Genomic DNA, 25,603 nt, shown 5'->3' on the forward strand with positions numbered 1-25,603 from the left:
CCATGCATTAGCACACTTTATCCATATCAAGTCTCCAATGACATATTTGCAAATAAAGACTAGTTTGTCAGCGCTGTGAGCAGGGGTTCGAACCTGCGCGGGAGACCCAATGGATTTCAAGTCCAACGCCTTAACCTCTCGGCCATCCAGCTTCTCCTGTTGTCTACAGACCCTTAACCAGTCCACTATCTGCGTTCTGTCCATTTTACCTCTAAAGTGACCAGATTATTGCTATTGAAGAGCCTACTTGAAAAGTTTGTCATGGAAGATCAATTCCCAGGCACCCGAATCGAGACATGTCAAAGCATTATCCACATCAAGTCCCCAATGACATGTTACAAATAAAGACTGGATTGTCAGAGCGCTTCTGGCAGGGTTCAAACCTCCACTGTGCAACCCCAATGGATTTTGAGTCCAACAATTTAACCATTCTGCAATCACAGCTTTCGAGGTACTCCATATGAAGGACAAAATATCTGAAATTCAACTGACCTTGTTGAATTTTGTTTCAAGCAAAGTTTAAAAAAGGCAATTTTCTAAGCACTTCAATCGTTGGACGAGCACATAAAGTAAGGACAATTTAAATTCAAAGGAAATATACCCAATTATTAAAGGTCTACTTTATCATCACCCAGTAAGCAGAGTTGAAAACTGTACAGGGAAAATACATAGGACTTCAATTACAATGCTTAAACCACTTAGCCATCACATCAGTAGGAAACTAAGGAAATTGATGAGGAGAAAGCATAAGTGGGCTATATGCTTCAAGCAAGTTAAGAATATGGGTGGGGAGACCCCATTGAAATTCAGGTCCAACGTCTAAAGAACTCGGCCATTGCAGCTGTTGGAATGAAAGTAAAGGGATTGGGATTTGGAAACAGACATCATTGGTGAAAAATGGTAAACTTGATGACACAACATTTTGATCTTATTGCGCCAAGTAACCTCGGTCCTTTCCAAAGCTGTGATGGTTGGAAATTTAATGCGCAAGTCAAAAAACTATGTGCAGAGAAAGTACAAGTGGACTATTCACTGAGAATAAGATTTAAATAGGAGAAGAGAGACCCAATGGGGTTTCAAGTCTGAGGACATACCCACATGGCTCTCAGAATTTCCATAATACATCTAATACAAACAACGGTATATGTACTGAAGAGACTTTTTGAACTGTTTGCCAATGCAGATATACTCTGAGCACCTGAATCAAAGGACAAGTCCATGCATTAAGCACACTTTATCCATATCAAGTCTCCAGCGACATGTTGCAAATAAAGACTAGTTTGTCAAAGCGCTGTGAGCAGGGTTCGAACCTGCGCGGGGAGACCCCAAAGGATTTCAAGTCCAACGCCTTAACCTCTCGGCCATCACAGCTTCTCCTGTTATCTATAGACCCTTAACCAGTCCACTATCTCGTTCTGTCCATTTTACCTCTAAAGTGACCAGATTATTGCTATTGAAGAGCCTACTTGAAAAGTTTGTCATGGAAGATCAATTCTGAGCACTTGAATCAAAGGACATGTCCAAGCATTATCCACATCAAGTCCCCAATGACATGTTACAAATAAAGACTGGATTGTCAGAGCGCTGCTGGCAGGGTTCAAACCTCCACTGGGCAACCCCAATGGATTTTGAGTCCAACAATTTAACCATTCTGCAATCACAGCTTTCTGAGGTACCTCACACAAGGACAAAAGTATCCAAATTCAACTGCCTTGTTGAATTTTGTTTCAAGCAAAGTTTAAAAAAGGCAATTTTCTAAGCACTTCAATCGTTGGACGAGCACATAAAGTAAGGACAATTTAAATTCAAAGGAAATATACCCAATTATTAAAGGTCTACTTTATCATCACCCAGTAAGCAGAGTTGAAAACTGTACAGGGAAAATACATAGGACTTCAATTACAATGCTTAAACCACTTAGCCATCACATCAGTAGGAAACTAAGGAAATTGAAGAGGAGACAGCATAAGTGGGCTATATGCTTCAAGCAAGTTAAGAATATGGGTGGGGAGACCCCATTGAAATTCAGGTCCAACGTCTAAAGAACTCGGCCATTGCAGCTGTTGGAATGAAAGTAAAGGGATTGGGATTTGGAAACAGACATCAATGGTGAAAAATGGTAAACTTGATGACACAACATTTTGATCTTATTGCGCCAAGTAACCTCGGTCCTTTCCAAAGCTGTGAAGGTTGGAAATTTAATGCGCAAGTCAAAAAACTATGTGCAGAGAAAGTACAAGTGGACTATTCACTGAGAATAAGATTTAAATAGGAGAAGGAGACCCAATGGGGTTTCAAGTCTGAGGACATACCCACATGGCTCTCAGAATTTCCATAATACATCTAATACAAACAACGGTATATGTACTGAAGAGACTTTTTGAACTGTTTGCCAATGCAGATATACTCTGAGCACCTGAATCAAAGGACAAGTCCATGCATTAAGCACACTTTATCCATATCAAGTCTCCAGCGACATGTTGCAAATAAAGACTAGTTTGTCAAAGCGCTGTGAGCAGGGTTCGAACCTGCGCGGGGAGACACCAAAGGATTTCAAGTCCAACGCCTTAACCTCTCGGCCATCACAGCTTCTCCTGTTATCTATAGACCCTTAACCAGTCCACTATCTCGTTCTGTTCATTTTACCTCTAAAGTGACCAGATTATTGCTATTGAAGAGCCTACTTGAAAAGTTTGTCATGGAAGATCAATTCTGAGCACTTGAATCAAAGGACATGTCCAAGCATTATCCACATCAAGTCCCCAATGACATGTTACAAATAAAGACTGGATTGTCAGAGCGCTGCTGGCAGGGTTCAAACCTCCACTGGGCAACCCCAATGGATTTTGAGTCCAACAATTTAACCATTCTGCAATCACAGCTTTCTGAGGTACCTCACACAAGGACAAAAGTATCCAAATTCAACTGCCTTGTTGAATTTTGTTTCAAGCAAAGTTTAAAAAAGGCAATTTTCTAAGCACTTCAATCGTTGGACGAGCACATAAAGTAAGGACAATTTAAATTCAAAGGAAATATACCCAATTATTAAAGGTCTACTTTATCATCACCCAGTAAGCAGAGTTGAAAACTGTACAGGGAAAATACATAGGACTTCAATTACAATGCTTAAACCACTTAGCCATCACATCAGTAGGAAACTAAGGAAATTGATGAGGAGAAAGCATAAGTGGGCTATATGCTTCAAGCAAGTTAAGAATATGGGTGGGGAGACCCCATTGAAATTCAGGTCCAACGTCTAAAGAACTCGGCCATTGCAGCTGTTGGAATGAAAGTAAAGGGATTGGGATTTGGAAACAGACATCATTGGTGAAAAATGGTAAACTTGATGACACAACATTTTGATCTTATTGCGCCAAGTAACCTCGGTCCTTTCCAAAGCTGTGATGGTTGGAAATTTAATGCGCAAGTCAAAAAACTATGTGCAGAGAAAGTACAAGTGGACTATTCACTGAGAATAAGATTTAAATAGGAGAAGAGAGACCCAATGGGGTTTCAAGTCTGAGGACATACCCACATGGCTCTCAGAATTTCCATAATAAATCTAATACAAACAACGGTATATGTACTGAAGAGACTTTTTGAACTGTTTGCCAATGCAGATATACTCTGAGCACCTGAATCAAAGGACAAGTCCATGCATTAAGCACACTTTATCCATATCAAGTCTCCAGCGACATGTTGCAAATAAAGACTAGTTTGTCAAAGCGCTGTGAGCAGGGTTCCGAACCTGCGCGGGAGACCCCAAAGGGTTTCAAGTCCAACGCCTTAACCTCTCGGCCATCACAGCTTCTCCTGTTATCTATAGACCCTTAACCAGTCCACTATCTCGTTCTGTCCATTTTACCTCTAAAGTGACCAGATTATTGCTATTGAAGAGCCTACTTGAAAAGTTTGTCATGGAAGATCAATTCTGAGCACTTGAATCAAAGGACATGTCAAGCATTATCCACATCAAGTCCCCAATGACATGTTACAAATAAAGACTGGATTGTCAGAGCGCTGCTGGCAGGGTTCAAACCTCCACTGGGCAACCCCAATGGATTTTGAGTCCAACAATTTAACCATTCTGCAATCACAGCTTTCTGAGGTACCTCACACAAGGACAAAAGTATCCAAATTCAACTGCCTTGTTGAATTTTGTTTCAAGCAAAGTTTAAAAAGGCAATTTTCTAAGCACTTCAATCGTTGGACGAGCACATAAAGTAAGGACAATTTAAATTCAAAGGAAATATACCCAATTATTAAAGGTCTACTTTATCATCACCCAGTAAGCAGAGTTGAAAACTGTACAGGAAAATACATAGGACTTCAATTACAATGCTTAAACCACTTAGCCATCACATCAGTAGGAAACTAAGGAAATTGATGAGGAGACAGCATAAGTGGGCTATATGCTTCAAGCAAGTTAAGAATATGGGTGGGGAGACCCCATTGAAATTCAGGTCCAACGTCTAAAGAACTACGGCCATTGCAGCTGTTGGAATGAAAGTAAAGGGATTGGGATTTGGAAACAGACATCAATGGTGAAAAATGGTAAACTTGATGACACAACATTTTGATCTTATTGCGCCAAGTAACCTCGGTCCTTTCCAAAGCTGTGAAGGTTGGAAATTTAATGCGCAAGTCAAAAAACTATGTGCAGAGAAAGTACAAGTGGACTATTCACTGAGAATAAGATTTAAAAAGAGAAGAGAGACCCAATGGGGTTTCAAGTCTGAGGACATACCCACATGGCTCTCAGAATTTCCATAATAAATCTAATACAAACAACAGTATATGTACTGAAGAGACTTTTTGAACTGTTTGCCAATGCAGATATACTCTGAGCACCTGAATCAAAGGACAAGTCCATGCATTAAGCACACTTTATCCATATCAAGTCTCCAATGACATGTTGCAAATAAAGACTAGTTTGTCAAGCGCTGTGAGCAGGGTTCGAACCTGCGCGAGGAGACCCAATGGATTTCAAGTCCAACCCTTACTCTGGCCATCACAGCTTCTCCTGTTGTCTACAGACCCTTAACCAGTCCACTATCTAAGTTCTGCATATCCATTTGCCTCTAAAGCGTGGTCTTGCTATTGAAGAGCCTACTTGAAAAGTTTGTCATGGAAGATCAATTCTGGAGAGCACTTGAATCCCAAGGACCTGCATCAAGCATTATCCATATCAAGTCCCAATGACATGTTCAAATATAAAGACTGGATAAATAATGCTTGGCAGGTTCAAACCTCCACTGTGCAACCCCAATGGATTTTGAGTCCAATAATTTAACCATTCTGCAATCACAGCTTTCTGAGGTACTCACACAAGGACAAAAGTATCCAATTCAACTGCCTTGTTGAATTTTGTTTCAAGTAAAGTTTAAAAAAGGCAATTTTCTAAGCACTTCAATCGTGACTGAGCACATAAAGTAAGGACACTTAAATTCTGAAGGAAATATACCCAATTATTAAAGGTCTACTTTATCATCACCCAGTAAGCAGAGTTGAAAACTGTACAGGGAAAATACATAGGAATTCAATTACAATGCTTAAACCACTTAGCCATCACATCAGTAGGAAACTAAGGAAATTGATGAGGAGAAAGCATAAGTGGGCTATATGCTTCAAGCAAGTTAAGAATATGGGTGGGGAGACCCCATTGAAATTCAGGTCCAACGTCTAAAGAACTCGGCCATTGCAGCTGTTGGAATGAAAGTAAAGGGATTGGGATTTGGAAACAGACATCATTGGTGAAAAATGGTAAACTTGATGACACAACATTTTGATCTTATTGCGCCAAGTAACCTCGGTCCTTTCCAAAGCTGTGAAGGTTTGAAATTTAATGCGCAAGTCAAAAAACTATGTGCAGAGAAAGTACAAGTGGACTATTCACTGAGAATAAGATTTAAAAAGGAGAAGAGAGACCCAATGGGGTTTCAAGTCTGAGGACATACCCACATGGCTCTCAGAATTTCCATAATAAATCTAATACAAACAACGGTATATGTACTGAAGAGACTTTTTGAACTGTTTGCCAATGCAGATATACTCTGAGCACCTGAATCAAAGGACAAGTCCATGCATTAAGCACACTTTATCCATATCAAGTCTCCAGCGACATGTTGCAAATAAAGACTAGTTTGTCAAAGCGCTGTGAGCAGGGTTCGAACCTGCGCGGGGAGACCCCAAAGGGTTTCAAGTCCAACGCCTTAACCTCTCGGCCATCACAGCTTCTCCTGTTATCTATAGACCCTTAACCAGTCCACTATCTCGTTCTGTCCATTTTACCTCTAAAGTGACCAGATTATTGCTATTGAAGAGCCTACTTGAAAAGTTTGTCATGGAAGATCAATTCTGAGCACTTGAATCAAAGGACATGTCCAAGCATTATCCACATCAAGTCCCCAATGACATGTTACAAATAAAGACTGGATTGTCAGAGCGCTGCTGGCAGGGTTCAAACCTCCACTGGGCAACCCCAATGGATTTTGAGTCCAACAATTTAACCATTCTGCAATCACAGCTTGAGGTACCTCACACAAGGACAAAGTATCCAAATTCAACTGCCTTGTTGAATTTTGTTTCAAGCAAAGTTTAAAAAAAGGCAATTTTCTAAGCACTTCAATCGTTGGACGAGCACACAAAGTAAGGACAATTTAAATTCAAAGGAAATATACCCAATTATTAAAGGTCTACTTATCATCACCCAGTAAGCAGAGTTGAAATTGTACAGGAAAATACATAGGACTTCAATTACAATGCTTAAACCACTTAGCCATCACATCAGTAGGGAAAACTAAGGAAATTGATGAGGAGACAGCATAAGTGGGCTATATGCTTCAAGCAAGTTAAGAATATGGGTGGGGAGACCCCATTGAAATTCAGGTCCAACGTCTAAAGAACTCGGCCATTGCAGCTGTTGGAATGAAAGTAAAGGGATTGGGATTTGGAAACAGACATCAATGGTGAAAAATGGTAAACTTGATGACACAACATTTGATCTTATTGCGCCAAGTAACCTCGGTCCTTTCCAAAGCTGTGAAGGTTGGAAATTTAATGCGCAAGTCAAAAAACTATGTGCAGAGAAAGTACAAGTGGACTATTCACTGAGAATAAGATTTAAAAAGGAGAAGAGAGACCCAATGGGGTTTCAAGTCTGAGGACATACCCACATGGCTCTCAGAATTTCCATAATAAATCTAATACAAACAACAGTATATGTACTGAAGAGACTTTTTGAACTGTTTGCCAATGCAGATATACTCTGAGCACCTGAATCAAAGGACAAGTCCATGCATTAAGCACACTTTATCCATATCAAGTCTCCAATGACATGTTGCAAATAAAGACTAGTTTGTCAAAGCGCTGTGAGCAGGGTTCGAACCTGCGCGGGGAGACCCCAATGGATTTCAAGTCCAACGCCTTAACCTCTCGGCCATCACAGCTTCTCCTGTTGTCTACAGACCCTTAACCAGTCCACTATCTCGTTCTGTCCATTTTACCTCTAAAGTGACCAGATTATTGCTATTGAAGAGCCTACTTGAAAAGTTTGTCATGGAAGATCAATTCTGAGCACTTGAATCAAAGGACATGTCCAAGCATTATCCATATCAAGTCCCCAATGACATGTTACAAATAAAGACTGGATTGTCAGAGCGCTGCTGGCAGGGTTCAAACCTCCACTGTGCAACCCCAATGGATTTTGAGTCCAACAATTTAACCATTCTGCAATCACAGCTTTCTGAGGTACCTCACACAAGGACAAAAGTATCCAAATTCAACTGCCTTGTTGAATTTTGTTTCAAGCAAAGTTTAAAAAGGCAATTTTCTAAGCACTTCAATCGGTGGACGAGCACATAAAGTAAGGACAATTTAAATTCAAAGGAAATATACCCAATTATTAAAGGTCTACTTTATCATCACCCAGTAAGCAGAGTTGAAAACTGTACAGGGAAAATACATAGGACTTCAATTACAATGCTTAAACCACTTAGCCATCACATCAGTAGGAAACTAAGAAATTGATGAGGAGAAAGCATAAGTGGGCTATATGCTTCAAGCAAGTTAAGAATATGGGTGGGGAGACCCCATTGAAATTCAGGTCCAACGTCTAAAGAACTCGGCCATTGCAGCTGTTGGAATGAAAGTAAAGGGATTGGGATTTGGAAACAGACATCATTGGTGAAAAATGGTAAACTTGATGACACAACATTTTGATCTTATTGCGCCAAGTAACCTCGGTCCTTTCCAAAGCTGTGAAGGTTGGAAATTTAATGCGCAAGTCAAAAAACTATGTGCAGAGAAAGTACAAGTGGACTATTCACTGAGAATAAGATTTAAAAGGAGAAGAGAGACCCAATGGGGTTTCAAGTCTGAGGACATACCCACATGGCTCTCAGAATTTCCATAATAAATCTAATACAAACAACAGTATATGTACTGAAGAGACTTTTTGAACTGTTTGCCAATGCAGATATACTCTGAGCACCTGAATCAAAGGACAAGTCCATGCATTAAGCACACTTTATCCATATCAAGTCTCCAATGACATGTTGCAAATAAAGACTAGTTTGTCAAAGCGCTGTGAGCAGGGTTCGAACCTGCGCGGGAGACCCAATGGATTTCAAGTCCAACGCCTTAACCTCTCGGCCATCACAGCTTCTCCTGTTATCTACAGACCCTTAACCAGTCCACTATCTCGTTCTGTCCATTTTACCTCTAAAGTGACCAGATTATTGCTATTGAAGAGCCTACTTGAAAAGTTTGTCATGGAAGATCAATTCTGAGCACTTGAATCAAAGGACATGTCCAAGCATTATCCACATCAAGTCCCCAATGACATGTTACAAATAAAGACTGGATTGTCAGAGCGCTGCTGGCAGGGTTCAAACCTCCACTGGGCAACCCCAATGGATTTTGAGTCCAACAATTTAACCATTCTGCAATCACAGCTTTCTGAGGTACCTCACACAAGGACAAAAGTATCCAAATTCAACTGCCTTGTTGAATTTTGTTTCAAGCAAAGTTTAAAAAAGGCAATTTTCTAAGCACTTCAATCGTTGGACGAGCACATAAAGTAAGGACAATTTAAATTCAAAGGAAATATACCCAATTATTAAAGGTCTACTTTATCATCACCCAGTAAGCAGAGTTGAAAACTGTACAGGGAAAATACATAGGACTTCAATTACAATGCTTAAACCACTTAGCCATCACATCAGTAGGAAACTAAGGAAATTGATGAGGAGAAAGCATAAGTGGGCTATATGCTTCAAGCAAGTTAAGAATATGGGTGGGGAGACCCCATTGAAATTCAGGTCCAACGTCTAAAGAACTCGGCCATTGCAGCTGTTGGAATGAAAGTAAAGGGATTGGGATTTGGAAACAGACATCATTGGTGAAAAATGGTAAACTTGATGACACAACATTTTGATCTTATTGCGCCAAATAACCTCGGTCCTTTCCAAAGCTGTGAAGGTTGGAAATGTAATGCGCAAGTCAAAAAACTATGTGCAGAGAAAGTACAAGTGGACTATTCACTGAGAATAAGATTTAAATAGGAGAAGAGAGACCCAATAGGGTTTCAAGTCTGAGGACATACCCACATGGCTCTCAGAATTTCCATAATAAATCTAATACAAACAACAGTATATGTACTGAAGAGACTTTTTGAACTGTTTGCCAATGCAGATATACTCTGAGCACCTGAATCAAAGGACAAGTCCATGCATTAAGCACACTTTATCCATATCAAGTCTCCAATGACATGTTGCAAATAAAGACTAGTTTGTCAAAGCGCTGTGAGCAGGGTTCGAACCTGCGCTGGGAGACCCCAATGGATTTCAAGTCCAACGCCTTAACCTCTCGGCCATCACAGCTTCTCCTGCTATCTACAGACCCTTAACCAGTCCACTATCTCGTTCTGTCCATTTTACCTCTAAAGTGACCAGATTATTGCTATTGAAGAGCCTACTTGAAAAGTTTGTCATGGAAGATCAATTCTGAGCACTTGAATCAAAGGACATGTCCAAGCATTATCCACATCAAGTCCCCAATGACATGTTACAAATAAAGACTGGATTGTCAGAGCGCTGCTGGCAGGGTTCAAACCTCCATTGGGCAACCACCAATGGATTTTGAGTCCAACAATTTAACCATTCTGCAATCACAGCTTTCTGAGGTACCTCACACAAGGACAAAAGTATCCAAATTCAACTGCCTTGTTGAATTTTGTTTCAAGCAAAGTTTAAAAAAGGCAATTTTCTAAGCACTTCAATCGTTGGACGAGCACATAAATTAAGGAAAATTTAAATTCAAAGGAGATAGACCCAATTATTAAAGGACTACTTTATCATCACCCAGTAAGCAGAGTTGAAAACTGTACAGGGAAGATACATAGGACTTCAATTACAATGCTTAAACCACTTAGCCATCAGAGCAGTAGGAAACTAAGGAAATTGATGAGGAGAAAGCAGAAGTAGGCTATATGCTTCAAGCAAGTTAAGAATATGGGTAGGGAGACCCCATTGAAATTCAGGTCCAACGTCTAAAGAACTCGGCCATTGCAGCTGTTGGAATGAAAGTAAAGGGATTGGGATTTGGAAACAGACATCATTGGTGAAAAATGGTAAACTTGATGACACAACATTTTGATCTTATTGCGCCAAGTAACCTCGGTCCTTTCCAAAGCTGTGAAGGTTGGAAATTTAATGCGCAAGTCAAAAAACTATGTGCAGAGAAAGTACAAGTGGACTATTCACTGAGAATAAGATTTAAAAAGGAGAAGAGAGACCCAATGGGGTTTCAAGTCTGAGGACATACCCACATGGCTCTCAGAATTTCCATAATAAATCTAATACAAACAACAGTATATGTACTGAAGAGACTTTTGAACTGTTTGCCAATGCAGATATACTCTGAGCACCTGAATCAAAGGACAAGTCCATGCATTAAGCACACTTTATCCATATCAAGTCTCCAATGACATGTTGCAAATAAAGACTAGTTTGTCAAAGCTCTGTGAACAGGGTTCGAACCTGCGCAGGGGAGACCCCAATGGATTTCAAGTCCAACGCCTTAACCTCTCGGCCATCACAGCTTCTCCTGTTATCTACAGACCCTTAACCAGTCAACTATCTCGTTCTGTCCATTTTACCTCTAAAGTGACCAGATTATTGCTATTGAAGAGCCTACTTGAAAAGTTTGTCATGGAAGATCAATTCTGAGCACTTGAATCAAAGGACATGTCCAAGCATTATCCATATCAAGTCCCCAATGACATGTTACAAATAAAGACTGGATTGTCAGAGCGCTGCTGGCAGGGTTCAAACCTCCACTGGGCAACCCCAATGGATTTTGAGTCCAACAATTTAACCATTCTGCAATCACAGCTTTCTGAGGTACCTCACACAAGGACAAAAGTATCCAAATTCAACTGCCTTGTTGAATTTTGTTTCAGATGTTAATGCAAAGTTTAAAGGCAATTTTCTAAACACTTACACAATCGGTGGACAGAGCACATAAAGTAAGGACAATTTAAATTCAAAGGAAATAAAACCAATTATTAAAGGTCTACTTTATCATCACCCAGTAAGCAGAGACCCAATTGAAAACTGTACAGGGAAAATACATAGGACTTCAATTACAATGCTTAAACCACTTAGCCATCACATCAGTAGGAAACTAAGGAAATTGATGAGGAGAAAGCATAAGTGGGCTATATGCTTCAAGCAAGTTAAGAATATGGGTGGGGAGACCCATTGAAATTCAGGTCCAACGTCTAAAGAACTCGCCATTGCAGCTGTTGGAATGAAAGTAAAGGGATTGGGATTTGGAAACAGACATCATTGGTGAAAAAATGGTAAACTTGATGACACAACATTTTGATCTTATTGCGCCAAGTAACCTCGGTCCTTTCCAAAGCTGTGAAGGTTGGAAATTTAATGCGCAAGTCAAAAAACTATGTGCAGAGAAAGTACAAGTGGACTATTCACTGAGAATAAGATTTAAATAGGAGAAGAGAGACCCAATGGGGTTTCAAGTCTGAGGACATACCCACATGGCTCTCAGAATTTCCATAATAAATCTAATACAAACAACAGTATATGTACTGAAGAGACTTTTTGAACTGTTTGCCAATGCAGATATACTCTGAGCACCTGAATCAAAGGACAAGTCCATGCATTAAGCACACTTTACCCATATCAAGTCTCCAAGGACATGTTGCAAATAAAGACTAGTTTGTCAAAAGCGCTGTGAGCAGGGTTCGAACCTGCGCGGGGAGACCCCAATGGATTTCAAGTCCAACGCCTTAACCTCTCGGCCATCACAGCTTCTCCTGCTATCTACAGACCCTTAACCAGTCCACTATCTCGTTCTGTCCATTTTACCTCTAAAGTGACCAGATTATTGCTATTGAAGAGCCTACTTGAAAAGTTTGTCATGGAAGATCAATTCTGAGCACTTGAATCAAAGGACATGTCCAAGCATTATCCATATCAAGTCCCCAATGACATGTTACAAATAAAGACTGGATTGTCAGAGCGCTGCTGGCAGGGTTCAAACCTCCACTGGGCAACCCCAATGGATTTTGAGTCCAACAATTTAACCATTCTGCAATCACAGCTTTCTGAGGTACCTCACACAAGGACAAAAGTATCCAAATTCAACTGCCTTGTTGAATTTTGTTTCAAGCAAAGTTTAAAAAAGGCAATTTTCTAAGCACTTCAATCGTTGGACGAGCACATAAAGTAAGGACAATTTAAATTCAAAGGAAATATACCCAATTTGTCATGTCTTGTTATGTCTGTTCCTGTCCTTTCTCTTCATTCTCTCTCTCTGCTGGTCTTTTTAGGTTACCTTCTCTGTCTCTCATCCCTCAGCTGTTCTACATTTCCCTAACTAGCTCATTCTCTCTTTCCCCACCTGTTCTCTCTTCCCCCTCTGATTAGGTCTCTATTTCTTTCTCTGTTCCTGCTACTTTCAGTGTCTGATTCTTGTTTGTGTTTTTTGATGCCAGAAGCAAGCTGTCGTCTCGTTTGCTTCCACCTTGTCCTGTCCTGTCGGAGTCTGCATGGCAGGTGCAACCTGCATTATACTACGTTCTTTTGTTCCATTGACTACGTTGGAAGAGGATTTATGCCATTCCTGTTTTTTATTAAAGAACTCTGTTTTCTGTTAAAACCGCGTTTGGGTCTTCACTCAAGTTCACAACAGAAGAATCAGACCAAGAATGGACCCAGCGGCTCCGGACCCTTTTCACTCCGCCGTCGAGATCCAGGGAGCGATGCTAGGCAGACACGAGGAGGAATTGTCTGCTGCTCAACATGCCGTTGAGACCCTGGCCGTCCAAGTCTCCGACCTCACAAGACGGGTTCACCAACTCCACCTCGATCCACCGCCCACTTCCAGGGTTTCCGAGTCTCCGGAGCCCAGGATCAACAACCCGCCGTGTTACTCTGGGGAGCCCACTGAGTGCCGCTCATTCCTCACTCAGTGTGATGTGGTGTTCTCTCTCCAGCCCAACACTTACTCCAGGAGCGCAGCCCGCATCGCCTACGTCATTTCTCTCCTTACCGGACGGGCGCGTGAGTGGGGCACGGCAGTCTGGGAGGCGAGGGGCTGAGTGTATTAACCAGTATCAGGACTTTAAGGAGGAGATGATACGGGTTTTTGACCGTTCTGTTTTTGGCGAGGAGGCTTCCAGGGCCCTGTCTTCCCTATGTCAGGGGAATAGATCCATAACGGATTATTCTATTGAGTTTCGCACTCTCGCTGCCTCTAGTGACTGGAACGAGCCGGCTTTGCTCGCTCGTTTTCTGGAGGGTCTCCACGTCGAGGTTAAGGATGAGATCCTCTCCCGGGAGGTTCCTTCCAGTCTGGACTCCTTAATAGCTCTCGCTATTCGCATAGAGCGACGGTTTGATCTTCGTCGCCGAGCTCGTGGAAAGGAGCTCACGTTCTCCGTTGCTCCCCTCTCCACATCACTGCCACCTGCCGCATCACTGCCACCCTCCCCCGCCGGCTCGGATGCTGAGCCTATGCAGCTGGGGGTATTCGCATCTCGGCCAAGGAGAGGGAACGGAGAATCACCAATCGCCTCTGTCTCTACTGCGGCTCCGCTGGTCATTTTGTCACCTCATGTCCAGTAAAGGGCCAGAGCTCATCAGTAAGAGGAGGGCTACTGGTGAGCGCAACTACTCAGGCCTCTCCTTCTGGATCACGCACTACCTTTCCGGTCCATCTCCGCTGGCCCGGTTCATCTGCTTCCTGCAGTGCCTTGATAGACTCTGGGGCGGAGGGCTGTTTTATGGACGAGACCTGGGCTCGGGAACATGACATTCCTCTCAGACAGTTAGGGGAGCCCAGGGCCTTGTTCGCTTTAGATGGTAGTTCTCTCCCAAGATTCAGCGTGAGACGCTGCCTTTAACCCTCACTGTCTCTGGTAATCATAGCGAAACCATTTCTTTTTTTAATTTTTCGTTCACCTTTTACACCTGTTGTTTTGGGTCATCCCTGGCTAGTGCGCCATAACCCTTCTATTAATTGGTCTAGTAATACTATCCTATCCTGGAATGTTTCTTGTCATGTAACCTGTTTAATGTCTGCTATCCTCCTGTTTCCTCTGTCTCTTCTTCACAGGAGGAGCCTGGCATTTGACAGGGGTGCCGGAGGAGTATCACGATCTGCGCACGGTGTTCAGTCGTTCCAAGGCCACTTCTCTCCTCCACACCGGTCGTATGACTGTAGTATTGATCTCCTTCCGGGAACTACTCCCCCGGGGTAGATTATACTCTCTGTCGGCTCCCGAACGTAAGGCTCTCGAGGATTATTTGTCGGTTTCGCTCGACGCCGGTACCATAGTCTCCTCCTCCTCCCCCGCCGGCGCGGGGTTCTTTTGTTCAGAAGAAGGACGGGTCCCTGCGCCCATGCGTGGATTATCGAGGGCTGAATGACATAACAGTTAAGAATCGTTATCCGCTTCCTCTTATGTCTTCAGCCTTCGAGATCCTGCAGGGAGCCAGGTTTTCACCAAATTGGACCTTCGTAACGCCTACCATCTCGTGCGCATCAGGGAGGGGACGAGTGGAAGACGGCGTTTAACACTCCGTTAGGGCACTTTGAATACCGGGTTCTTCCTTTCGGCCTCGTTAACGCTCCAGCTGTCTTTCAGGCACTAGTTAACGACGTCCTGAGAGACATGCTGAACATTTTTGTTTTCGTTTACATGGACGATATCCTGATTTTTTCACCGTCTCTCTCGATTCATGTTCAGCACGTGCGACGCGTCCTCCAGCGCCTTTTGGAGAACTGTCTTTATGTGAAGGCTGAGAAGTGCACTTTTCATGCCGCCTCTGTCCCTTTTCTCGGTTCCGTTATTTCCGCTGAGGGCATTAAGATGGATCCCGCTAAGGTCCAGGCTGTCATTGATTGGCCCGTTCCTAAGTCACGCGTCGAGCTGCAGCGCTTTCTGGGCTTCGCTAATTTCTACCGTCGTTTCATCCGTAATTTCGGTCAGGTGGCAGCTCCTCTCACAGCCCTTACATACCTTAAGGGAACATTTCGACAATCACCGTATAGTTAGTGAGAAAGTCCCTATTGGAACTGTACGGTCCTTACTAGACGTCCGAAAACATTTTAGAAATTCGGGGACGGCGTCGGGCCGAGCGGTAGGGCCAGACCTACCGGGAAGTCATCAAATGAACTTTGTCGGACATTCGGTTTCGTTTAATAAAATAAACAAATTTTAGCCCATTTTTGCGCAATGCCGAAATATCCCACAAGAGGGCATAAGCAATCATATTGCTATTGGACAAAACATCACGAATCACGACGTGCCATATCTCGGAAACCGAAAATATTTCGAAGCCGAAACTTGGTGAGCGTAGGTTTGGCATTATGGGAAGATGGCCCCGAACAAGATGGCGTCTAGGCCTCAACGGTTTTTGAGTTATGGCCATATTTCTGGGATTAAAGGTCCAAAATGAAAATAGAGAAAAGATTTTTTCACTTCACGTCAAAGTCAAGGAGCCTCCGGTGTCAATAAAAAAAATCGGCCATTTATCTATCGTCATTTACGAAATCGTACGTTGACCAGATCGTGATGTTCAGATATAGGTTTTTTTTTTTTCAACGGTTACAGATCCAGTTGCAGGGTGTTCATACGAGTATTTTTAAAATGTGCTGCGGAGCTCTGCGACATTTCTGTGATTTTCTATGATTTTCTGAAATAACACACACTCACTAAACCCTCCGTAAATAACTCAGTTCTTAACGTAAAGACTTAAAACTCAGGATTCTGTAAAGGCATACCCCAATGAGGATATGAGTTTATTTATAGCTTCCTGTGCCAACCGGAAGTGCCATAATTGGTGTCTCAGGGGCTGTTTGGAAGGGTTAAAATCAGATCTGTCCAAAACTTCATATGTGTGATTAGACAACCCCCCATGAACTGTAAATCAGTCATTTTTCCCAACAGATGTCAAAGAAAAGCTCTCACACACACACACACAGCAAGGATGGAGTGACAAAGCGTGGTGTTTAAAGACACAGAGAGCAGGCAATGGCATAAACATAATCCCAAGGCCGTGCCGAGTCCAACGAGGTGCCCCGCTTGACCGTAGCTCACTCGGTCTGAGCGCAGCGACCATGAGAAAAATAGGCCCACAATGAAGCCTGCACCACAATGTCATTTGATTTTGGGTGACAGCGGCGGAACCGTTAGGTTTAGAAGGACAATTCAAACACAGGACTGTTCCTAAGGTCCTCCCGATCTGTGCAAGCCTAACCTTGACTGTGTGGCATTAACCTTTCACAGTTAAAAGAAGGTGTTTACAAAAAAACAGTGTGCATTGACTTCTCTCCCCATAGGAATACATTGCCTGCTCCCTAAATACAACCTGGGGTCTTTATGGGTTATGAATGCTGTATGAACCTGTCTTCTATGACATTCCATCAGACCACTATGAGGTCTACCTGTGTCGATTCTAAGCTTCCTGGAGCAACCGGAAGTGGTTAAATTGACCCAAAAGGTATTTGGATGTACATCACCTCGAAAGGTGCCGAGGCCTCTGCATTATTCAACCCTGTGTAGATCAGTCAATTCTCAACTTAAAGACTTAAAACTCAGGATTCCCTAGGTTTCTATGTCAGTCAAGACATGTGTGTATTTATAGCTTCCTGTGCCAACCGGAAGTGCCATAATTGGTGACTCAGGGGCTGTTTGGAAGGGTTAAAAAAATCAGATCTGTCCAAAACTTCATATGTGTGATTAGACAACCCCCATGAACTGTAAATCAGTCATTTTTCCCAACAGATGTCAAAGAAAAGCTCTCACACACACACACAGCAAGGATGGAGTGACAAAGCGTGGTGTTTAAAGACACAGAGAGCAGGCAATGGCATAAACATAATCCCAAGGCCGTGCCGAGTCCAACGAGGTGCCCCTCTTGACCGTAGCTCGCTCGGTCTGAGCGCAGCGACCATGAGAAAAATAGGCCCACAATGATGCCTGCACCACAATGTCATTGGATTTTGGGTGACAGCGGCGGAACCGTTAGGTTTAGAAGGACAATTCAAACACAGGACTGTTCCTAAGGTCCTCCCGATCTGTGCAAGCCTAACCTTGACTGTGTGGCATTAACCTTTCACAGTTAAAAGAAGGTGTTTACAAAAAAACAGTGTGCATTGACTTCTCTCCCCATAGGAATACATTGCCTGCTCCCTAAATACAACCTGGGGTCTTTATGGGTTATGAATGCTGTATGAACCTGTCTTCTATGACATTCCATCAGACCACTATGAGGTCTACCTGTGTCGATTCTAAGCTTCCTGGAGCAACCGGAAGTGGTTAGATTGACCCAAAAGGTATTTGGATGTACATCACCTCGAAAGGTGCCGAGGCCTCTGCATTATTCAACCCTGTGTAGATCAGTCAATTCTCAACTTAAAGACTTAAAACTCAGGATTCCCTAGGTTTCTATGTCAGTCAAGACATGTGTGTATTTATAGCTTCCTGTGCCAACCGGAAGTGCCATAATTGGTGTCTCAGGGGCTGTTTGGAAGGGTTAAAAAAATCAGATCTGTCCAAAACTTCATATGTGTGATTAGACAACCCCCATGAACTGTAAATCAGTCATTTTTCCCATAAAAATTCAAAGGAAAAATAAATCACACAGATACACAACTTGGATGGAGGGACGTATTGGGGTGTGTAGAGACTGACAGTGCCTCCAATAGTTAGCTTTGTTCGAGCTAAAAAAGAACCGTCAGACCTAGAGTTCGAAACTTTAGAATCCTGTTCTAGACCTCAGGTAGATAGTGCGTGGTGAGTTACGGCGCTCTAGGAGGTTCTCGGACCGAGAAACAGCGTCGAACATTTGCAATGACTTCAATTCATTTTGACCATTACGAAAATGGCGACATTTAGAAATGTCCCAGAGACACAAGACTAGGTGCATTGTGACCGTCTCGGCCCATAGAGACAGAACCCAACATCTCGGTCCGATAGCTCATTCAAGGACCCCGTAGCAAGGCATTGAAAAAAGTGGATTTTCAGCACCAATTAGGCTTTTACTCGGACACCAAATGACCTATCGGGCCGAAACTCGGGATTCGGGGTCGCCTCACATAGGACTACACATAATGTCCGAACTGGCCCCGCAGCTAGAAAGTAACTATGTGTTTTATGGTTTTTAATGTTTTGTACCGAAGGCCTTGTGAATTTTGGGCCAGCTCTGAAGTATGTTATACTTGGCTCCTAAATGAGTTGGGAAAAGTGGGTTTGGTGTCAGTTTGTATCAGTTTGGTGTCAGAATGATATCAAATTGACTGATGGACGGTGACTTGCAGGTGACTCTTGTCCATTAGCAATATGTTTAAGCGGTGAGGTACCATCACCAAAAGCGACATTCTGAAATCAACCCAAACGAAGCGATGGAGAGGTACCAGTATCACTGCCCAGACATCCCTATGTCATCGGGCCAGTCAATTTGGCATTCCTGCATGATTTTTATGGCATGACAAATTGGTAATGGTGACTGCCCAGTTAACCATATGGCAAATGCACAGTGACTTTGAAAGAGTGAGAAAAATCACCAAATGGACATTCTGGAATCAACCCTAACGAGTGATGGAGAGGTACCAGAATCACTGCCAAGCCATCCCGAGGTCATCGGGCCAGTCAATTTGGCATTCCTGCACAAATTTTCAGTGACTTTGCAAAAGTAAGGAACATTTGCAATATGTTTTAACAGTGAGGTACCATCACCAAAAGCGACATTCTGAAATCAACCCAAACGAGCCATGGAGAGGTACCAGTATCACTGCCCAGCCATCCCGAGGTCATCGGGCCAGTCAATTTGGCATTCCTGCATGATTTTTCAGTGACTTTGAAAAGTTAGGAACATTGGCAAATATGTTTTAACAGTGAGGAACCATCACCAAATGGACATTCTGAAATCAACCCAAACGAGTGATGGAGAGGTACCAGAATCACTGCCAAGCCATCCCGAGGTCATCGGGCCAGTCAATTTGGCATTCCTGCATGATTTTTATGTGCATGACAAATTGGTGATGGTGATTTTGCCCAGTTAACCATATGGCAAATGCACAGTGACTTTTAAGTGAGAAACCATCACCAAATGGACATTCTGAAATCAACCCAAACGAGTGATGGAGAGGTACCAGAATCACTGCCCAGCCATCCCGAGGTCATCGGGCCAGTCAATTTGGCATTCCTGCACAAATTTTCAGTGACTTTGCAAAAGTAAGGAACATTTGCAATATGTTTTAACAGTGAGGTACCATCACCAAAAGCGACATTCTGAAATCAACCCAAACGAGCCATGGAGAGGTACCAGTATCACTGCCCAGACATCCCTATGTCATCGGGCCAGTCAATTTGGCATTCCTGCATGATTTTTAGTGACTTGGTGAAAGTAAGCCCAGTTAACCATTTGGCAAATATGACTTTGAACAGTGAGAAACCATCACCAAATGGACATTCTGAAATCAACCCAAACGAGTGATGGAGAGGTACCAGAATCACTGCCAAGCCATCCCGAGGTCATCGGGCCAGTCAATTTGGCATTCCTGCAAAAATTTTCAGTGACTTTGCAAAAGTAAGGAACATTTGCAATATGTTTTAACAGTGAGGTACCATCACCAAAAGCGACATTCTGAAATCAACCCAAACGAGCCATGGAGAGGTACCAGTATCACTGCCAGCCATCCCGAGGTCATCGGGCCAGTCAATTTGGCATTCCTGCAAAAATTTTCAGTGACTTTGCAAAAGTAAGGTTAACATTTGCAATATGTTTTAACAGTGAGGTACCATCACCAAATGCGACATTCTGAAATCAACCCAAACGAGCCATGGAGAGGTACCAGTATCACTGCCCAGCCATCCCGAGGTCATCGGGCCAGTCAATTTGGCATTCCTGCAAAATTTTTCAGTGACTTTGCAAAAGTAAGGAACATTTGCAATATGTTTTAACAGTGAGGTACCATCACCAAAAGCGACATTCTGAAATCAACCCAAACGAGCCATGGAGAGGTACCAGTATCACTGCCCAGCCATCCCGAGGTCATCGGGCCAGTCAATTTGGCATTCCTGCAAAAATTTTCAGTGACTTTGAAAAAGTAAGGAACATTTGCAATATGTTTTAACAGTGAGGTACCATCACCAAAAGCGACATTCTGAAATCAACCCAAACGAGCCATGGAGAGGTACCAGTATCACTGCCCAGCCATCCCGAGGTCATCGGGCCAGTCAATTTGGCATTCCTGCATGATTTTTATGGCATGACAAATTGGTGATGGTGACTGCCCAGTTAACCATATGGCAAATAGTGACTTTAAAAGTGAGAAAAATCACCAAATGGACATTCTGGAATCAACCCTAACGAGCGATGGAGAGGTACCAGAATCACTGCCAAGCCATCCCGAGTTCATCGGGCCAGTCAATTTGGCATTCCTGCAAAAATTTTCAGTGACTTTGCAAAAGTAAGTAACATTTGCAATATGTTTTAACAGTGAGGTACCATCACCAAAAGCGACATTCTGAAATCAACCCAAGCGAGCCATGGAGAGGTACCAGTATCACTGCCCAGCCATCCCGAGGTCATCGGGCCAGTCAATTGGCATTCCTGCAAAAATTTTCAGTGACTTTGCAAAAGTAAGGAACATTTGCAATATGTTTTAACAGTGAGGTACCATCACCAAAAGCGACATTCTGAAATCAACCCAAACGAGCCATGGAGAGGTACCAGTATCACTGCCCAGCCATCCCTAGGTCATCGGGCCAGTCAATTTGGCATTCCTGCATGATTTTTATGGCATGACAAATTGGTGATGGTGACTGCCCAGTTAACCATATGGCAAATGCACAGTGACTTTGAAAGAGTGAGAAAAATCACCAAATGGACATTCTGGAATCAACCCTAACGAGCGATGGAGAGGTACCAGAATCACTGCCAAGCCATCCCGAGTTCATCGGGCCAGTCAATTTGGCATTCCTGCAAAATTTTCAGTGACTTTGCAAAAGTAAGGAACATTTGCAATATGTTTTAACAGTGAGGTACCATCACCAAATGCGACATTCTGAAATCAACCCAAACGAGCCATGGAGAGGTACCAGTATCACTGCCCAGCCATCCCGAGGTCATCGGGCCAGTCAATTGGCATTCCTGCAAATTTTTTCAGTGACTTTGCAAAAGTAAGGAACATTTGCAATATGTTTTAACAGTGAGGTACCATCACCAAAAGCGACATTCTGAAATCAACCCAAACGAGCGATGGAGAGGTACCAGTATCACTGCCCAGCCATCCCGAGGTCATCGGGCCAGTCAATTTGGCATTCCTGCAAAAATTTTTAGTGACTTTGCAAAAGTAAGGAACATTTGCAATATGTTTTAACAGTGAGGTACCATCACCAAAAGCGACATTCTGAAATCAACCCAAGCGAGCCATGGAGAGGTACCAGTATCACTGCCCAGCCATCCCGAGGTCATCGGGCCAGTCAATTTGGCATTCCTGCATGATTTTTATAGCATGACAAATTTGATGGTGACTGCCCAGTTAACCATTTGCAATATGTTTTAACAGTGAGAACCATCACCAAATGGACATTCTGAAATCAACCCAAACGAGCGATGGAGAGGTACCAGTAATCACTGCCCAGACATCCCGAGGTCATCGGGCCAGTCAATTTGGCATTCCTGCATGATTTTTATGGCATGACAAATTGGTGATGGTGACTGCCCAGTTAACCATATGGCAAATGCACAGTGACTTTGCAAAAGTGAGAAACCATCACCAAATGGACATTCTGAAATCAACCCTAACGAGTGATGGAGAGGTACCAGAATCACTGCCAAGCCATCCGAGTTCATCGGGCCAGTCAATTGGCATTCCTGCAAAAATTTTCAGTGACTTTGCAAAAGTAAGGAACATTTGCAATATGTTTTAACAGTGAGGTACCATCACCAAAAGCGACATTCTGAAATCAACCCAAAGCGAGCCATGGAGAGGTACCAGTATCACTGCCCAGCCATCCCGAGGTCATCGGGCCAGTCAATTGGCATTCCTGCAAAATTTTTCAGTGACTTTGCAAAAGTAAGGAACATTTGCAATATGTTTGGTGAGGTACCATCACCAAAAGCGACATTCTGAAATCAACCCAAACGAGCGATGGAGAGGTACCAAAATCACTGCCCAGCCATCCCTACAGCCATCCCGAGGTCATCGGGCCAGTCAATTTGGCATTCCTGCAAAAATTTTCAGTGACTTTGCAAAAGTAAGGAACATTTGCAATATGTTTTAACAGTGAGGTACCATCACCAAAAGCGACATTCTGAAATCAACCCAAGCGAGCGATGGAGAGGTTCCAGAATCACTGCCCAGCCATCCCGAGTTCATCGGGCCAGTCAATTTGGCATTCCTGCATGATTTTTATGGCATGACAAATTGGTGATGGTGAATGCCCAGTTAACCATATGGCAAATGCACAGTGACTTTGCAAAAGTGAGAAAACATAAACAAATGGACATGATGAAATCAACACCACGAGTGATTGAAAGGAACAACAATCACTGCCCGGCCATCCCGAGTTCATCAGGCCAGTCAATTTTGCATTTCTGAAGGATTTTTGAGCATGTCAAATTTCTTATGACATTTGGCCCCCACAAAACATATGCCTTATGCACAAGCAAAAAAAAAAAAAAAACATTATGATAATAAAATATGACTAAAGTATGTTGATACAGTTCTTATACGTGTGTAACTGACACAAAATGCGAAAAAATTTCGAAAAACGGTCCAGAAAGCACTTTTTTAGGGGTGTGTGAAGTTTTTTATGAAATTTAAGAATTTTTGACTTTTGACTTCTGACTTCCTATGAAATCATATTGCAAATGGACAAAACATATGCAATATGCGCAAGTAAAAAAATTAAAAAAATTATGTTAATAAAATTGGACAAAAGTATTTTCATACAGTTCTTATACATGTGTAATTGTCAAAAAAGCGAAAGAATTTCGAAAAACGGTCCAGAAAGCACTTTTTTAAGGGTGATACGTTTTTTCAAAAAATTCGTTTTTCAAAATTTGGCTTTTGGATGTTGACTTGGAGTCCAATACCAATATGAAAAACCATGGTGGAGTGCAATCGCCACCTGTTGGATTTTTGAAGTGTTACAACTGGCAATACCCATATGGCAATAGCAGTAAACTTTGCATGAATCAACGCCGCTTTGGGTGGTATTGGCCAATGTGTGCATGGTTTGGCCTATGCCAATAACTTGCCATTCATTTTTGTCCACTACGGGGGTGAAATCCCTTACTTCTGTTAAGACGTGCTTTAAGTGGTCCGTTTCCGCCCAGGGAGCTTTTGATCTTCTTAAGAATCGTTTTACATCCGCACCTATTCTTGTTACACCTGACATCTCTAGACAGTTTGTTGTTGAGGTTGACGCGTCAGAGGTGGGCGTGGGAGCCATTCTTTCTCAGCGCTCTCTGACGGCAAGGTCCATCCTTGCGTTTTCTCTCATCGCTTATCGCCGTCAGAACGTAACTATGATGTTGGTAATCGCGAACTGCTCGCCATCCGCTTAGCCCTAGGCGAATGGCGACAGTGGTTGGAGGGGGCGACCGTTCCTTTTGTCGTTTGGACTGACCATAGGAACCTTGAGTACATCCGTTCAGCCAAACGACTTAATGCGCGTCAGGCTCGTTGGGCTCTGTTTTTCGCTCGTTTCGAGTTTGTTATTTCTTATCGTCCGGGCTCAAAAAACACCAAACCTGATGCTTTATCTCGTCTCTTCAGTTCTTCTGAGGTCTCCACCGACCCCGATGGGATTCTCCTGAGGGGCGTGTTGTCGGGTTGACTGTCTGGGGAATTGAGAGGCAGGTAAAGCAAGCACTCGCTCACACTCCGTCGCCGCGAGCTTGCCCTAGGAACCTTCTGTTCGTTCCCGTTCCTACTCGTCCGGCCGTTCTTCAGTGGGCCCACTCTGCCAGTTAGCCGGCCACCCCGGCGTTCGGGGTACGCTCGCTTCCATTCGCCAGCGTTTCTGGTGGCCCACTCGGGAACGTGACGCGTCGATTTGTCGCCGCTTGTTCGGTCTGCGCAGACTAAATCTGGGAACTCTCCTCCTGCCGGCCGTCTCAGACCGCTTCCCATTCCCTCTCGACCGTGGTCTCACATCGCTTTAGATTTTATCACCGGACTGCCTTCATCAGCGGGGAAGACAGTTATTCTTACGGTTGTCGATAGATTCTCTAAGGCGGCTCATTTCATTCCTCTCGATAAGCTCCCTTCTGCTAAGGAGACGGCTCAGATCATTATCGAGAATGTTTTCCGAATTCATGGCCTTCCGTCTGACGTCGTTTCCGACAGAGGCCCGCAGTTCACGTCTCAATTTTGGAGGAGTTTTGCCGTTTGATTGGGGCTTCCGTCAGTCTCTCGTCCGGCTTTCATCCCCAGTCTAACGGTCAAGCCCGAACGGGCCAATCAGACTGTTGGTCGCATTTTACGCAGTCTTTCTTTTCGTAACCCTGCGTCTTGGTCAGAACAGCTCCCCTGGGCAGAGTACGCCCACAACTCGCTTCCCTCGTCTGCTACCGGTCTATCCCCTTTTCAGTGTAGCCTCGGGTACCAGCCTCCGCTGTTCTCATCTCAGCTCGCCGAGTCCTGCGTCCCCTCCGCTCAGGCTTTTGTCCAGCGTTGCAGCGCACCTGGAAGGGGGTCAGGTCGGCACTTTGCCGTAATAGGGCGCAGACTGTGAGGGCCGCTAATTACCAAGCGTAGGACCAAGAGTCCTAGATATTGTTGCGGTCAGAGAGTATGGCTCTCCACTCAGAACCTTCCCTTAAGACAGCTTCTCGCAAGTTGGCCCCGCGGTTCATTGGTCCGTTCCGTATTTCCCAGGTCATTAATCCTGTCGCAGTGCGACTTCTTCTCCCGCGCTATCTTCGTCTTCGTTCACCCGGTCTTCCATGTCTCCTGTGTTAAGCCTGTTCTTCGCGCCCCCGCTCGTCCCTCCCCCCATCCTTGTCGAGGGCGCACCCATCTACAGGGTTCGTAAGATTTGGACATGCGCCCT

The 25,603-nt window shown here is 43.5% G+C and overlaps 9 non-coding genes across 9 annotated transcripts; all 9 read right to left on the bottom strand.

Annotated features, from left to right (window-relative positions):
- Positions 1–1,289: 1,289 nt before the first annotated feature.
- Positions 1,290–1,371, bottom strand: trnas-uga (transfer RNA serine (anticodon UGA)). The gene has a single exon. It is a non-coding gene; the product is annotated as a tRNA-Ser (tRNA).
- Positions 1,372–2,507: 1,136 nt separating this feature from the next.
- On the bottom strand, positions 2,508–2,589 carry trnas-uga (transfer RNA serine (anticodon UGA)). Its single transcript has one exon. It is a non-coding gene; the product is annotated as a tRNA-Ser (tRNA).
- A 1,137-nt stretch (positions 2,590–3,726) lies between these two features.
- trnas-uga (transfer RNA serine (anticodon UGA)) lies at positions 3,727–3,808 on the bottom strand. The gene has a single exon. It is a non-coding gene; the product is annotated as a tRNA-Ser (tRNA).
- A 2,344-nt stretch (positions 3,809–6,152) lies between these two features.
- trnas-uga (transfer RNA serine (anticodon UGA)) lies at positions 6,153–6,234 on the bottom strand. The gene has a single exon. It is a non-coding gene; the product is annotated as a tRNA-Ser (tRNA).
- A 1,132-nt stretch (positions 6,235–7,366) lies between these two features.
- trnas-uga (transfer RNA serine (anticodon UGA)) lies at positions 7,367–7,448 on the bottom strand. Its single transcript has one exon. It is a non-coding gene; the product is annotated as a tRNA-Ser (tRNA).
- Positions 7,449–8,582: 1,134 nt separating this feature from the next.
- Positions 8,583–8,662, bottom strand: trnas-uga (transfer RNA serine (anticodon UGA)). Its single transcript has one exon. It is a non-coding gene; the product is annotated as a tRNA-Ser (tRNA).
- A 1,137-nt stretch (positions 8,663–9,799) lies between these two features.
- On the bottom strand, positions 9,800–9,881 carry trnas-uga (transfer RNA serine (anticodon UGA)). Its single transcript has one exon. It is a non-coding gene; the product is annotated as a tRNA-Ser (tRNA).
- Positions 9,882–11,016: 1,135 nt separating this feature from the next.
- trnas-uga (transfer RNA serine (anticodon UGA)) lies at positions 11,017–11,101 on the bottom strand. Its single transcript has one exon. It is a non-coding gene; the product is annotated as a tRNA-Ser (tRNA).
- Positions 11,102–12,253: 1,152 nt separating this feature from the next.
- Positions 12,254–12,335, bottom strand: trnas-uga (transfer RNA serine (anticodon UGA)). The gene has a single exon. It is a non-coding gene; the product is annotated as a tRNA-Ser (tRNA).
- Positions 12,336–25,603: the final 13,268 nt, after the last annotated feature.

The sequence above is a fragment of the Oncorhynchus masou genome, unplaced genomic scaffold (genome assembly GCF_036934945.1).
Source record: "Oncorhynchus masou masou isolate Uvic2021 unplaced genomic scaffold, UVic_Omas_1.1 unplaced_scaffold_4327, whole genome shotgun sequence".
NCBI classification, from domain to species: domain Eukaryota; kingdom Metazoa; phylum Chordata; class Actinopteri; order Salmoniformes; family Salmonidae; genus Oncorhynchus; species Oncorhynchus masou.